The sequence below is a fragment of the Caretta caretta genome, chromosome 2 (assembly GCF_965140235.1).
Source record: "Caretta caretta isolate rCarCar2 chromosome 2, rCarCar1.hap1, whole genome shotgun sequence".
In the NCBI taxonomy this organism is placed as follows: domain Eukaryota; kingdom Metazoa; phylum Chordata; order Testudines; family Cheloniidae; genus Caretta; species Caretta caretta.
In genome coordinates this window covers 28,070,318-28,085,422 of record NC_134207.1, presented here as the reverse complement: position 1 = coordinate 28,085,422, position 15,105 = coordinate 28,070,318, and positions in this window count along the sequence as shown.

Genomic DNA, 15,105 nt, shown 5'->3' with positions numbered 1-15,105 from the left:
CTGGCACTTTACACTGCCAGGATGCAGAAAGTATAGCCACTCCAAAAACGGCATGCACCTTTGTGTGGACAAGACTTTGGACCATCCTACATGCTAGCACAGGGGAAAATAAAAGTACAAGATACCTCTGGCCAAGTTACCTACATCATGAGTCATTGCATGGTAGGGGAGAACAGCCTCTTCAGTCTCTGTGTAGGGGGGCAGCAGGTGCAGCTGAGCTGGTTTGGCAGCAAAAGTAATCTTCTGGTAGAGCCCAGTAGCATCTTGCTTCCTACCTGAGTAAGAGAGGGGTGGGGAGAGGATTGAGACTCCGTGAGTTGCAGTTCCCGACAAGGTCACCTTCTGGGGCAGCACTGCTATGCACTGCCCTTTACTAGGAGTTTAGAATAAGCTCTCAATGTACACCTCTAACACTACCAACATTTCGTATTACCTGTATTTAGTCCCTTATGATCTGAAACGGTAAGAGGGAAGTGAAGTTATCCCTGAGGTGCAGGGAATGGCTAAGTGAACCACTGGTGCCCAGCTTAGTTTGCTACATTACGGACAACAGATATTTTGGCAAGTCTAATGGATAAAAAACACCTAAAAGATGCCATGGGATTGTTAGGGCCAGATTTTTAGACACTGGCCTCAATCCTGTGGGGCAATTGGAAGTGCAACTTTGCATGTTCAGGGGAGATTTTCCAAGTCACAAATGCTAATTAGGTGCCCAACTCTTACTGAAAGACCCTAAGGCTTGGGCGTCCAGTTCCCTGAGGCTCTTCTGAAAACCCCCAGCCACTATCATTTGTGACTGTGATTTAGGATGTGTAGGCTCCGTCTCTGCAATCAGGGCCTTAGGAACATAGAGCTGCAGAACTGTAGCTACCTGCAAAAATGGAGGCCGTGTTAAGGTGGGGCTGAAAATGTGGCTCTTTATTAGTATCTGAGGCTCCTACCACTGGGGTATCTGTCCACACCAAGCAGACAGGACCTTTTTTATAAGGTTTCTTCCAAATAGTCACACAGAGGAAAGGTTTCAGAGTAATAGCCGTGTTAATCTGAATTCGCAAAAAGGAGTACTTGTGGCACCTTAGAGACTAACCAATTTATTTGAGCATAAGCTTTCGTGAGCTACAGCTCACTTCATCGGATGCTTATGCTCAAATAAATTGGTTAGTCTCTAAGGTGACACAGAGGAAAGTGATTAGGATTCTGTTTCTCTGCATTGCAGGATCATGAGCTGCGTCAACCCTGCTGGGATTCAACCCACAATCCAGGGAGACTAAGTATTTCATCTCTGATGCTTAAACCTCTAACTAAATAAAATTCCTACTGTGGGATATTCCAATGTGTGGTCAGATTTTATTGTGCTTCTCTTTGATGTTCACTTCCAGGTTAGAGAAATTACCACACTTTTACCAGCACACAGCATTTGTGATGTTGATCTATTCACCTCTTCTTTTCAGGAATATTCCAAAATGTCAATGAATTTAGAAATAGTTCACCCTCAGTGTTATACTACTAAGATCTGCAAACTGTCTCAGTTTTATGCATGTTCAGTATCCGATACTCAATTATTAATTCATTAATGTCTGCAAAGTGCTTTGAAGATGCAAAGCACTATATTGTATAACTGCTAACTGATGCTCGGATGCTACTGGTACTGCTGTTAAAGCTTACAGAAAATCTTCTTGGAACACATCCCCACGGCCATATGATGAGGAAAGGTCACCCAGGGGCAGCCATTTATGCAGAAGAAGTAAATCACATTGAAATTCTGGGACTGCACCAGTGTTTTTCTAGTGCAGATTCCAAACGTCACCAGAGTTGTAAGGCCAGATTTAAAAAAAAAAAAAAACCCAGAGCATATATACCTATTAAATAGATCAAAGAAAAATCAACACTGGGAATAATTTACAGTAACAAAGTGAAATGTATTTCCCATTAGCTCATGGTAAAGCAGTGTTCTGGGGTTCCCATTCTTTCCCTCCAACTAAGTGAGTTTAAATGAACCAGTCCTTTGAGCAGCTGTAGAGGATACAGGGATATTTGTAGGTAGGGTTCTGGCTGCATCAAAGATAGTATGATTTCAATGCAACGTGGGTTTGGCTTGTTCATTCAAGTACTTTGGATGATTGGATGATTCCCTACACTGGTGAGAGAATTAAGGATGTTGCTAAGCCAAAGTCAAGCCAGCAAAGAGAAGCATGATCCTGAGCATCTATCTCAGGGAAAGCCAGGAAAGAGCTGAAGAAAAGTCAGGTACTGCAAGAGAAGAAGGGGAGGCATGGAGGCTCTGTTGAAGTAACCAAATTTAGAAAAGAAGGAGATTCTATGCCAATTTGGGAGGCCTGAAAACTTAATGCGGTATTGGAGCACCATGCCACTGTCCTGGAAGAATTATAACTGTCCGGATTACAATTGTCCCATCTGGCCCTGAAAATCTGTAGGTGCCAAAGCCCTGAAGGAAGCCCACAAGCAAGACATTTCCTACTCCTGAGAGAATTCTGCACCAAAAAATTAAAATATCTGTGGCAAAAAAAAAAAAAAATTCTGTGCACAATATTTTATAATGCTGCAAAATTTTGCCAATTTTATTTTTCAATAAATAAATGTGGAGACTCCAGCATGGCAGTGGGGAGCACAGGCCACTGGCTGCACAGAGGTGGGAGATCACATCGCACATACACATACTCTACCCCCATGCCAGGACACAGACTCAGCAGACCTGACACAGCACAAGGGCCAGGCCTTCCCCAGAAACACCCCTGGGCCCTGAACCTCCACACCAGGCACACCAGGTTTGGGCAGGCAGGCTCAGACCCGCAAGATCCAAGTGTCGAGGGGCTTAGTTTGGGAGGTCCAGGTGTGGGGTGGGAGGGTTCTGTGTGGGGCAATCTGAGTCAGTGGTTGGTCTGGGTGTGTGTGGGGGGGCAAGATCTGGATGCACAAGGGCTCATTGGGTGGTTCTGGGTGCAGGGGCAATGGGTCTCTGGGGGGGGAGTCCAGGTGAAGGTGATTGTGGCTCAGAACGGGGGTCTGGGTGTGGAGGACGGGGCTTGGTGTGGGGGGAGCTCTGCAGGGGGCCTGGATGCAGGTGTGAGGCATGGCAGGGTGGGGGTTCAGGTGTGGGGGACTTGGTAGGGGGTTCTGGGTATAGGGGGATGAGGCTTGTCAGGCAGTATGTGGGTATGGGGAGATCTGGATGTATAGGAGTTGGATGGAAAGGGGAGAAGCTCCTTGTACAGTGCCCCCTCCCCCATGTCTGAGGAGCACTGGGGAAAAGAAGCAGGGTTGAGGGTACAGAGCTTCCTGAAACCAGGGGAGGTTTCTGGGGGTGGTTCTGATCTGGCCCCTTCCCGGCCCTGACTCCTCCTTTCAGGGGAAGAGCAAGTCCACTCCTCCTCTGCCCCCCAGCCCAGTCACTGAGCCAGGTGGAGGGTAGAAGCTACTGGGTGGGGCATCCCCAGCCCCAGCTCCCTTCTCTCCCCCACAGTGATTTCTCTCTCCACCAATTGCTCTGGGCACCCAAAACACCGCACCTGTGCTACTGAGGAAGGGGCGCGTGACTGCTCTTGTGGCTTCTGTTTGCTTCTCCACCAGAATATCATTTTTCTGCAGGCAATCAAAGAAATCTGTGGGGGACATGAATTCTGCATGGTGCAGAATTGCACCAAGAATAATTTGCTGGTCAGAGACACAATGCAGCTTTGTGATAGCATCAAGTGTACCACTTCTGGCTGCAGATGGTGATGCTGCTACTTTCACTCCCCCGCCCCGCCCCCCACTTGTGAAGGAGAAATTGAATTTGAGGATTAAACCAACTGGACAGTCAAGTAATGGGAAGAAATCCTCTCTGGAGTGGAAAAGATGTCTGGCTGGAGGCTCCAGCTACTACCTTCTAGAACACTGTGGAGAACATAAGGACGGCCATACAGGGTCAGACCAAAGGTCCATCTAGCCCAATATCTGTCTTCTGACAGAGGTCAATGCTAGGTGCTTTAGAGGAAATGAACTGAATCGATAATTATCAAGTGATCCATCCCCTGTTGCCCAGCTTCTGGCAAACAGAGGCTAGGGACACCGTCCCTGCCCATCCTTGCTAATAGTCATTGATGGACCTATCCTCTATGAATTTATTTCATTCTAGATACTTGCCTATGTGGATTAGATATTACCTTTCCAAGAGCTTGAAGAGTCAAGTCAATTTAAATCATTGGGCAACTGATCAGATACACATAAGAAATCTAATTTTTAGCAGGTGCACAAACCCTGACGTTCCAAGCAGCCAGTATCAGACCCTGGGTGAGAAGCACACAGGCAATACCCCGAGGTGTGGAAAATATACTAGAGTGGCTATGTGTGTGCGTTAGATCCTAGTACTGTGTGAAAGATGAGGCTACTGAATGGGTGAGTGATTAGACCATCTTCTCTCTCACAGGAGTAACTATTGAAGTTAATGAAGGTACACTGATGTAAAACTAATGCAAATGAGATGAAAATCAAGCCCATTCTAAGGAAGGTGTTATAACTGCATCACCTAACCTGTAGGTAAGAGCAGGTTGTTCCAGTGTATAATTGTGTTCATGGGGACATTATTAGTGGGAAGGGCATCTTCACTGTCAAATTAAGGCATACAGTAGTGTGCACATAGACAGATCCCTATGATGTTTACTAATTATGAGATTGGTTCTGGATCTTGCGACATACTATTGAAATGAACATGGGGAGGTTCTGAAGTAGCTGTCCCACTGTGTAGATTGGCAGAGAAGGGAAAACTACTTCTCTTGGTGGTTAGGATGCCATGCATATATAAAATGTCTACAAATATGGAAACTTGCCGCAACGGTATCTTTTAGAAATGCTAGCAGCACATGGAAAACTTTATATCTTGGAGGTCTCAATACATTTGCTGTTCTGTAGTGATCCCATGGTTGCTTGGCTAGATGAATTCTGGGGGAAATCAGTGATCTATATAGCACACCAATTTAATTCTGATTGGTCATTACAGTAATACAGAAACCCAATGTCCCGGAGTCTGATAGTCATGGGCAGCACATGAACCGCTGGCTGGGGGAGGCTAAAGGATGACGAATGCTTATTCCCTCCCAGTAGGTTCCAGAATATTAGAACAACGTACAACCTTTTACCCACGAGCATTCTATCTAGGTACTCCTCAGGGACACCCATCTCACTGTAACCTTTTGACTTATATATGTACCTCACCACTACTGCTAACAAAGGACTTTCCGTTACCTCACTGGGTTAAGAGCTTCTGTTTTGGGGGCAGAAGATCTTACCTAGTCAAAACCTTACTGTAGTTTAAAATGAAAGGCCTACAGACCCTCACTATTTCTAAAGGAATTTCAACAATATTTGTTTCTTTGAGGGACATTCTCACAGATTGTCTGTTGGGGGAGACTTACGAGCCTGCTCCTATTCCTTGCCTCTGGTTTTCTGTTGAAGCAGATTTGTTTGGTCAGTTGCACACAACTGGAGTTGGATGCCTGTTCTGAGAAAAAGCAGGAGACACTTAGCACAGCCATAGATTGAGAGCCTAGGAAGGAGATACTGTTAGAATGAAAGCTAGAGGCAAGCACCAGCAAGCTAAGAAGGCCCAGATACAGATGGGAGCCCTAATGAAGTTCACAGACATTAACAGGCACATAACGCAGGACAGTCTGCTGCCATGAGTGCTACTTCAGCTGAAAGAAGAGATTTATTTGCGGACTTCTACTAAGGATCAATGTCTCTGTGGTCCAGCCACTGGAAGGCAACACAATCACGTAAAAAGTAGATTCAATTCAGCTGAGGGCAGAGTCATAGCTACACACTAACCGTTATATTTCAGACTCCTTATCTCCTTTCCTCCCGTTATACAAAGGATCTGAGATCCAACCATCAGATGCTGCTTGGATGGCCATATGTGCTCCTTCATTGTCATTTAGTTGTCATGGATATAGAACTCATGATGTTCCATTCCAAAAAGCACAAGCCCTACCACTTGAGCTAAAGGAGAATCTTTGGTAGCTGCGATTGTATCAGGACTTACATTCTCTGAGTGCAGGGAACTGCAAAGTGTCATCTGAGAGCAGGTCTGGATTTCCATCCAGATACACATACTCTCCAAGCCAGTATATTATGAGCCCAATTCCAGTTTACCAAACCACTACCTGCTCTTCATTCAAATCCCTCCTAACAACCGACTACTTCCATTTCATATCTCTCTCTCTCTCTCTCTCTCTCTGTATATCTCCTCCCATAGTTATTTACTACTCTGGCACCCCAGTGTTTCCCTGACTGCAATGTCTCAGTCTTGTTTGGATTCCAGTTCTCTCAGGCAGGGTCATCTGCATTTTGTGTCTCAAATGAATGCTGAGCAGATTCTTGACCATTAACAAATAAACAATAAAACATAATAATGATGCAAGAATAATAATGATGCTAACACAGCACAAACTGCACTCTGAAGTTCTTCCCTAAATACAATATTAATTCTATGACTGCCATGTTAGCGATGATATGTGTATCAGAAATGATATGATTATTATTATTTCTCTTAGACCTCGCCAAAAAGCATTCAATCACTAGTTGCTGCAGTCATTCACTGAGGAACACAGACCAAGAATCCCATTTTCAAATGTCAATTTATGCTGTTAAATTAAATGAGAATGTGGATCAGTGTGATACATCATCATCTAAAGTAACTACTGAGGAAATCACTTGAGCAATGCTAATAGCATTGCCTGCCACTTTCTAAAGTGTTCCAGTAGATGAAAAACAGATTGTGTGGTGTTTATTTGAGATGGTTACATGCTGAAATGCTCCTCCTGCCAAGATTTCAAATATCTAATCTACCCCTCACCTTGCATAGCTTTACAAGATGATACTTAGAATCGATGCAAAAGTGCTATGTGTGGTCTGAGGACATGAATGGGGGAAAGGAAACTCAGGAGTTGTAATTCCTGCTCTCCAAGTGACTCTGTCTCTGGCCTTAAGTACTGCATGTAACTCCATTTGTCCGCTGAGAGAGACTAAGTTAGTCCTTGTTTGTAAAGTACTAAGAATTAATATGATTTTGTCATGGAGGGGTTCTGCATGTTTGTGCTTTGCAGGGAAAAATCATAGACTAGGGCCAGCAGGGGGAAAAATTCACCACAATTCCCCCATACAGAGTTTCAGCTGAATTGTTCCATCAGAAACGGCAAGTCCAAGCCCTACTCCCTGTGGATCTACCAAAACCCTGATAGATCTCAGGAAGAAGTAGGAGGGACAGGGCTATTTGCATAGACACCCTGTGCTTTTGTTTGAGCTTTCAGGCCCCCTGATGCTTTCTCCACATGCACACATGGCTCTCTACAATGCAGCTCCACTGGAACTTAGCTGCCGGGGTCTTCCTAGTCTGGAATTACCGTTAAGAGGAGGGTTGCACACCATGGGAAGGGAAAGCTGTGCCGGAAAGTTAATATAGCCTACATAATATTAGATATACTGAATAGAGCTGCTTGGAAGTTTTTCGGATGAAAAGTGCAGATTTGTTGAAACCAAAATTTAAGCAAACATGGTTGGGTTTGATGGATTTCCCAACTTGACAAAATGTCAAGCAAAAAAATTTTGAAACTGTCAAAATATTTTGTTTTGACAGTTTCAAATTATTTTCCCCCACAAATTTGAGCTAATTATGGGAAAAGCATGAAAATCAAAGCAAAACATTTAAAATGATCAAAATGAAATGTTTCAATTGATCTGATATAAAAGAAAAAGGTTTGGTTTGTGAATTTTCTCAAGATTTTGACTTTTTGTGCTAATTCGAGATGGGAAAACATTTCAAACTCTTGAAAATATTCACATGGTGGGAAAACCACTTACCACCCTGAGCTAGTCCTGAATATTAGCCAAGGCATTGGTATGGAAACATCATATGTCCTACATGGCCCGCATGACACATTTCTGCTTTTGCATCCCTGTGCGCACATCCTGAGCCCTACAGAAGCCCTGAACAGAGTCCTCGTAAAGTGAAAGTGGTACTGCAACCTTAATTGCACAGGGACAATTTGCATTTCATTATGTACAAGCCTGGGCGCAGCTTGGGGAAGGAAGTGGGGGGCACTGCCCACCACCCCCAAACTGCAAGTCTCAGGCAGAGGTGGAATTTGCCATTTGCCCACACACACATACAGTCCCATTGGCCTGACTGGAGCAGCGCCCCATAAATATTAAAGTCCAACTATGCCTATGGCTCAAGGATGAAGAAAGTCAATTGTGGATAGTATGGGCGTATCTCCTTGTCACTGCATTGATGCCAATGGAATGATTTTTGATTTACACCATCGTCAGCCAGCTGAGAATTAGGCTCCATAGATCTAAACCAAGATGATAACAAGTGACTTTTGGTGTAAATTTAATATTATCCTCCACAGACAAACCTAATGTAACTAACTCCCATCTGTCACCAAACCAGAGGTTCATCTCTCAGGACCTCAGTGTCATGAGGATTCTCCCATGGAACTTAGTAGTCAAAACAAGCCCTCCTCACTCATATGTAGCAGTCTTTGGTCCTCTGATAATCACATCCACAAAGCCCAGGAAATAATTTGTAACATCTGGTTGTAAAAGTACATTCTTCTTCTACCTAAAAATGTAAAGGCTCAATCCTGTGAGCTAAAGGCACTTCCTGGAAGGCGATGAGCACTCACTACTCCCACAATGAAATTATCAGCTTCCAAGAAGTGCTTAGCACCTTGCAGGATCAAGTGTCTTCAGTAACACGGCCAGTAGAGGGTTCCTAGACACTTTAAGCAGGTGTGAAATTCAATCCAGTAGTGGGCAATAGTACTCAGTACACATAAGCACAAGAATAGTTTTCATTTGGTGGCACAGCAACCTCCAGAATCAACCAGTTTAAGATCGGCATCCAGTCAAAGAAGAGGGAGATTTGGAAAGCTCTAAGGATTCTGGGCTCTACCATCTATGAATCTTCCTGGCTTTGCATCAGAGCAGAAGAATTATTAAATGCATTGATTTGCTCCAGCCTGTTTCTTAGGCTGGTCTCTGTAGTAATAAATGGTCTGGGCCAGACCATCAGCAGGTGCAAATCAACATAGTTCCATTGACTGCAAAGGAATGCTGCTGATTTGTATCACCTGATGATTTACAAAACAAAAGAAAAAGGAACACAAAAGATCACCCTTTGATTTTAAGTTAAAACCTTGCTGGGGTATGAATATTAAACTAGGTTTGGGCTTTTTAAATTTTTTTAGAAAATATATACTAAAAATTCCACAAATATCCCATTTCTGTAGCTTTGAAACCTGTTTGTAATAAGAGTGGGGAATTAGCAGGCCCTAAATATTTTAGCACACTTGCTGGGGACTTAGACTCCCCAGGCCTTTGGGGGTATCAATTTTCAATATATTTGAAGGGAAAGAATATTTTAAATAACTAAATTTTGCTCCTAAAATGATGAGCCATAATTTGTCTACATCTTAATTCAGAAAATTGACAATCAAAGAATATTAACACCGCAAACTGGAATCCTTAACCACAATGAACTTACTTTTCATTTTACTAAAACATAAACTGAGGTAAAATAAAATGTACTCGGTGAAGAGGTTTAGTGTGATTTAGAACCCTTCAGTTTTATTGACAGGCGGTGTACCTAGGGCTTTTTCAATGTTTCAAGGTCTTTTAAAGTTACTCGAAAAAACATATGCTGACATATGTTGCCTCTACTCTGACACAAAAAACAATATTAGAAAGAAAAGGCCAACTGTCAGGCTGAAATGTGACAGGTTGCAACTCTACTTCAGAGGTGCTGGAACAATTTGTAGAGAAGGGGTGCTCACAGCCATTGAATCAAACTGTAAACCCGGTATCAGATGGAAACCACTTCAAGCCGCACGCCCAGCACCCCCTAGCATTTATGCGCTACTTCCATCTCATCACTGAGGTTCAAAAGAACTTAGGCGACACCCAGAACTTTAAGCATTTGTACAGTCAGTAAGCACAGAGACACGTTTCTGAAAAGAAAGCTAAGTGTCAGCATAACAAGGAAAACTAAGGCTAAATAACAGAAAATGGAACTGAAGCTTTTATGCAGAAAAAAATTCCTGGGTGAAAATGGCAGGGTAATGTCATTAATGGCTACAAATTGAAATAATTGATGAAGAAACTAGTGAAAGCAGGAAAGGACCTGTCTTTGAGCTTTTACTCAGTGATTTCAAATCTTTTCAGAGATTCCTACAGCCATTTATTTCAAAAGTAGGTGATAAATTAGGCACGACAAAGGCACTTATCAAATCGTTGTCAGCTTATAAAGTGAATTCATTGCTATCTTCCAGACTAATAGCTTCTGCATTGTGATATATGCCAAATTCTTGAGTATTATTGATTTATCATTATTGTTTGGCTGGATCACATGATCTGGAACATGTGGTTGAAGCTGCCCAGATACTATTCCCCAGAAGCAATATTGGATATTCATGATCTGCTCATGAGATCTCTCTCTCTCCATAACCTGTCTCCAGGACTAGCCAACAATACCTTATGCTTCCGAAGAAGTTGAACTCAATCCTATTCTTTAATAATGCATGTATAATGACTCATATTCTGGAAGCATCCACCTAATCTCATTTTGTCCAGTCACTATTCTCTCTTCTTTTGAGTCCCTTTTTAATTCTAGAGTTCTTAAATGCTAACCCTATTTAAGTCAATTGGAGTTTGCCATTGCCATTCGATGGGGCCAGGATTTCATCCTATTTCTTGTCAAAATCTACAAGAAGTGAGATGTAATTTATAAATTTATAAATTATAAATAATTTATAATTTAAAAAGCAGAATGCTAGAGTCAGATTCTGCCACCCCTTACTTACCTGGATTATTATTGACTGCACAAGTAAACCCTTCCCAGATGTTATACTTGCCTCTGAAGTTCTCAATGTATCCCTCTTCTAAACATCCAGTTTCAAGACTGAAAGGTCTTCAGGAGATGGACTGTCTTTACATTTCTATGTTCTTTACAGAAGGCTACACATTGTTGGTGCTAAACAAGTAACAAAGAAAAGAATAATTATAATAATAAGGTAGGCAATTTTGTAATGATTCACACTGGGGTAGGAGCTGGAATTGCTCCCAGAGACATTCTAAGAAATGATAAAATTGGTGACAAATGTACAGTCAAAATAGACTTTCTGAGAACCAAATGAATAGCAGCTATTTTGAAAAGAGAGGAGCAATTACCCATTATTAGAGATACATAGTCACTAAGCTAGTTTATTTGCACGGTGCTCTGTTAACTATTAAGGAAGGGATTGTGGGGGAGGATGGCTTAATATAAGCTTATAATCACCCATTAAATATTAAATCCTGAATCGTCTTGAAAAAAAATGCATGAGGCATAGTGTCCTCAGGAAAAGGCTGGGGAACAATTTTCAACTCAAGCTGAAGAATTAAATAACTTCCACCTAATCCAGGGTGGGGTGATGTAATCTTTCACCTTTTTGAGGATTTAGAAGAGAGTCAATTGTCTTAAATGAGGAGGTCACCGCAGGCAACTTTTGCTAGTTTAAACTGCTAACGAAGTTAATAATAATAATATTTGACATTTATATTGTGTCTTTCATCCCAAATCACATTAATCAATTTGATATCCAGCAAGACACATCTTTTAGCACTTTAAGAAGGCCGAAGTGAAAGCATGGCAGCAACAACATTATATAACAGTTTAGCACAAGCATTGAAAAGGATTCCTGTATCCAACTGAAACTGACTTTGAAGTAGACAAAAATGATGACATCAGTTGGAATTTAGCCATATAAAAGGAGAAGCAAACACTCCTCCTCTGAAGAGGTTTGGTGGTTTTTGTTTTCTTAATCCATTCAAGTCTGAGTGCCCTCAAATGTACTGTCATCAACAGGCTTTGAGGTGGTACAACATCTTGCTGGACTGGAGCTACAGTTCGGGAGTCCACTTGATCCAACATCTGGTACACCTGAGTTTTTCCCCCCAGTATTAATAGGGATACTCCTGTATAGCATAGTGAAAGGTCAAGGAAATGACAAGCAGCCACTGAATGGTAATCCTTTAATTCATCTGCCGTCTGCTACCACACAAAAAGGCAGCCTCATTTACATTTTGGAGGTGGAGATTTTTAAAAAAAGAGGGTCATGGAATATAATGTAGATGGCTGTGTCATAGGCCCTGATCATATAAGTACAGGTGCACATGCTTAAATTTAGGTCTGTGAGTTGTTTCATTGAAATAAAAGGAACTGCTCATGTAAATAAAGTTGAGCATATGCATAACTCTTTGCACAGTCAGGGTCTTAGACAATGCAAAGCTAAAGATAATACAGCAAATCTCTGGCTAACCAAACCAATCCGAAAGAAACTCAGGAAATTTCCATTCCTCGGTAGCATGTGACTTTGGTAAAGAATCACAGAAAGCTGATTTCTGCCAAAACTGAACAGGGATTTGATTAAAATAAGGCAAGTGTTATCATCCTTAATGCTATTCTGTTTTGTTTGTTTTTTGCACTCTCTGCTTCATTGTAGAGCTTCCCACCTTACAAATTTTCTTGGACTTGTTGAATTGTGGATCTAACGGGAAGCATCATTTCTTCAAATCTAGGAAAACAGTCATTGTCAGCCAACCAGATATGTTCTGTTGTTCACATGGATCTAGTGCTATTCCTTTCCAAGGCCCATCAAGTTATGCAGGTATGAGACATTTCTTGATTTGTGATATTATGCTTATTCAGCAAGGCATAGATACTTTTAAATTGCATAAATATAGATCTGCTTTTTGTAAAGTCTTGATTAAATCGTGTCCTGACCCAATAGGCAAGTTTTCTGGAGTCTGTTAGATAGAAAAGCACTGGCAGTTTCAGTGTTTCCCTAAACATTCCTCCTTTGGGTACATCTACAATGCAGCTGGGAGAATACCTGACAGACCAGGTAGACAGATTTGCACTAGCTCTGTTCAAGCTAGCACAGTAAAAATACCAGTGTGGTCTCTGTGGCACGGGCAACAGATCAGGCTAGCTTGAGTCCAAACCTGGGTCTGATCCCCGGGTCTGAGTTTGGGTGGCTAGGCAGCTGCAGTGGAGACATATCCTTAGAGCGTTCTCTTTGCTGGGGATGTGGACCGGGGGCTTATGAAAGTTTGAGATCTACTCTGGATCCAGCAAAAGAAAATTTGTGGTTGTTCAGAACCACAAAGGAGCCTGCCTCACTATCTTGTGGTCACATCACATGTATTATATTCTTGAGAATTCAAATGAATCCTGATAATTATTTCTGCCATCTTGAAAATATCCTCCAAACACAGCAGATGGAAAGAAAGAGCCAAAGCTAGTTGATAATGCTAGAAAACTAAAACTCAGGCCAGAGCTCACGCTGTTTTGCCCAAGATGAGAGTGGTAAAGCCAGGCAACAAATGAAGACAGACCTGGACATACGACATACTTCAAAAACAAAAAATAACATGTTCAGTCACATTACTGCTTTATGGCAATTCAGTTTAAGCAAATATTTGTTGAAAAGTCTGGGGAAATACAATATTAAGAAACTGTTAGAATTAGTGACTAGTGATCTATTAACTTAATACAGTTGGGTGAGTAGTTTTCTCTCTCTCTCTCTCTCTCTCACACACACACACACACACTGCTAACAATAGGTGTAGATAAAAATACTTGCCTGAATTAAGTCTGCTATGAAGGAACTTCACACAAGATGACCCTGCAAGAGATTTGTGCTGACCCAAGTCATTTCTTATGGTACTTGGTAATACAGACAGCAACCATTCAGTTTAATGCCAAGATTAGCAGCTGTGGCATTAGGGAAGATGGAGATTTTTGTTATTTGTTTTACAAATACACATTATAATATTATAACACATTTAAACAATAGCAAAATACATTTAGATAATGTTATGCTTTTGGGACGTAGGGATGTATGTGTGGCACTGGTGATTGAGCGGCTACCTAATTGACTGGCCAGGGAGAAGGTGAACAAAGAAGAAACCATTTGGAAAGTTACAAATTCCAGAGAGAATTAAAAGGTAAACCAGGAGGTTCTCTCTTTATTTTTTGGCTGAGGTTCCTGGCCTTGGCAGGCATTTTTGTTGACTGTTATTGGCAGACCTGCTACCCTTGTGCTGCACTCTTGTCAGATTTCATATGCTAAAGGCACTCAGGGCTAATAAATACTTAAATGGGAAATCTCCAAGGAAATCCCAGATGCTACAGGAAATGGTGTTGATGACTCAGTATGTGGCATCCATTCTTTGGAGTGTGTACAAAATCAGTACCAAAATATGATGCTAGAGGGCATTCAGTTGTTGGAAGCACCATCTTGTGGAAGACATGAAAGATTATGGTCTTGAGCACTACTTTTGGTCATTCCAGTTTCCTTGGTATAGTTCTTTGGGGAGAAAGGGTGATGTGTAGGCTTGCCAAATTTCAGCTAAGGAATTTACGGTTACTTAAATCCCACCTGCTTTTAATTGAATAAGTTAGTCTTCACTTCCCCAGCTAAAACAAATATTGGATAGTGTGCCATATAGAATGGCTTGTGAGTTTCCACTGCAGAGGTTTTATATCAATGGTGGTTGAACTGATCCCAGTGATACAGTCTGTAAGCATTATGGGATCTTTCAGGGTGAAACGTACTATCTAAACATAAAGTACTGTATTATTTGTAGCAAGGACATCGTTCTGTGTGGATTCTCTCAGTGTATGTAGGTGGCCAGGTATTTTCTTTTTGTTCAGTCCCCATTTACTATTCACCACCATGATTCCATGAGGCCAGCACAAAAATTAATCATAAACAAAAACAAGCACTTGTAGTATAGACATACCCTAAACAAATCAGTGCTACTTACAACAACAGAAGAAAAAAAGAACCCACTGAGCTGCAGGGGGCTCGTGACTTGGATCCAAGCAGAACATTGTGCCAAGACAACCTAGGAAAGCTAACTTGGGGTATCAAAATGATGTAAAAGAAAATTGCTGCCCCCAGGCTACTCTGTGTACATACATCCTTATAGTCATCAGTGGTGTATTGTAAGGCACAGACCAACTACTAAGAGATGACAGCTGAATCCAAGAGGAAACCTAGACTT